Below are 1918 nucleotides of genomic sequence, written 5' to 3'. Positions count from 1 at the left end.
TGGGAACAGGTTCAATAGTCAAGGAGACAGCAACCAGACACACAGCTGCTTGGGCAGGGGAGGGAGCCTGGGGCTGGGAGCGGGGAGAAGGGAGGTTCTTTGCATCCAGGTGCATTTCTGTTGAACCCACAGGGGATAGAATGAATCATGGATGGCTGACCACCTGGGGGAGCGGCTTTCGGTGGCCTACCCCAGGGCTCTGAGTGGATCTTAGTTTCATCAATGCCATCGACGAAACCCAAACAAATAATATTTATCAGGTTACGAGTGAAGACCGAAGACGAGTTGATGCTTTTGAGCTATGGTGTTGGTGAAGAATACTGAAGAACTAACAGATCTGTCCTGGACAAGGTGCAGCCGGAATGCTCCTTGGAAGCGAGAATGGCCAGACTTCCTCCCACCTACTTTGGTCATGTGGTCAGAAGCGACCATTCCCTGAAGAAGGATGTCATGCTTGGTAAAGTGGAGGGTCGATGACAAAGTGGAAGGCTCTCAATGAGATGCATGGACCCAGTGGCTGCAACGATGGGCTCAGGTATAGCAAGGATTGTGAGGCTGGCGCAGGACCAGGCAGCGTTTTGTTCTGTTGTACGTGGGGTCACTATGGGTTGGAGGCGACTCGCTGGCACCTAACAACAACACAGGCAGCCTAAAGCTGCGATTAACCGATGACGAAACAAACCAACCCGCCCTTTGCTGTCGCGTTGATTGCGATTCCTGGTGACTCCATGCGTCACAGGGTAGACGTGGGCTCCTAGCGTTTCTCGGCTGTAATTGCACAGAAGTGGATCAGCGGGCTTCCTTGTGCAGTGGCGCTGGCGGGCAGGCCAGCAGCAGCCCTTGAACCCAACCGCACCATCCAGCAAACTTCAACCCGCGGCCACTGAGTGGGTTCCATGCGTGTGAAGGTAAAACCGTGCTCCACGGGGTTTGACTCTTTTTCCGCAGTAGATTGCCAGGGCTTTCGTCTGAGGTGTCTGTGAGTGGACTCGAACCCCCAGCCTCTCAGCTGGTAGCTGATCGTGTTAATCATTTGCACTCAAACGCAGATGAGTCCAGCAGCTCAAAGCTGCTCACCAAACTCACTGCCATCCAGTTGATTCTGACTCATAGCGACCTCGATTGGGTTTCCAAGGCTCTAAGTTTTTAAGGAAGTGGATTGCTCCATCTTCCTTCCCCAGAGCAGCTGGTGGGTTTGAACCACTGACCTCTGGGTTAGCAGCCAGATGCCTTATCCATTACGCCACCAGAGCTCCTTAAAGCTGGGATAGCAAGTGTGTAAACTGGAGGACAGAGTCAGGATCCAAACCAGGCGGAGGCTCGAATGCTGAGCCTTGCCACTTTCTAGCTATGTCGCTTCAGACCAGACACAGAAGCTCTGAGAACCTTGGTTTGCCCACCTGCAAAATGGGGGCAATGCTGTGTGCACTGCAATGTTGCCAGAGCTCAAGAGACTAACTGTGCAAAAGCAGCCAGCCCAGGGCTGGTACATAGTAGGCCCTCGCTAGCCAGTGGCCTGGAGCTCTGGTGGCGTAGTGCCTAAGGCATTTGACTGCCAATCAGAAGGCCGGAGGTTCAAACCCACCAGCTAGTCCTCGGAAGGAAGATTGGGCAACCTACTTGCGGAGTGATACTGCCTCAGAAACCCAAGGAAGGGTCCCTATGAATTGGATCTGACTCGACGGCTCATAACAACAACAACAACAACAGCCAGTGGCCAGTGTGACAAGTAGCAGGGTGAACTTCTTAAGGGCAGGGGACTTTTTTTTTTTTCTATCCCCCCAGAGGCTGGCACGGCGTGGGCACTGAACAAATGTTTGTCAGATGAGTGAACAAGATGAAACTTGACAGGGATATAAATGTCAGTTCCTGGACTCGGATCCAAGGGCCCAGCTGCACAAGGATGCGGGACGTGGGG

Source organism: Orycteropus afer, unplaced genomic scaffold, assembly GCF_000298275.1.
Source record: "Orycteropus afer afer isolate SDZICR_OR568_19922 unplaced genomic scaffold, OryAfe1.0 scaffold00130, whole genome shotgun sequence".
Lineage (NCBI taxonomy): Eukaryota > Metazoa > Chordata > Mammalia > Tubulidentata > Orycteropodidae > Orycteropus > Orycteropus afer.
This window is presented reverse-complemented; position numbering follows the sequence as displayed.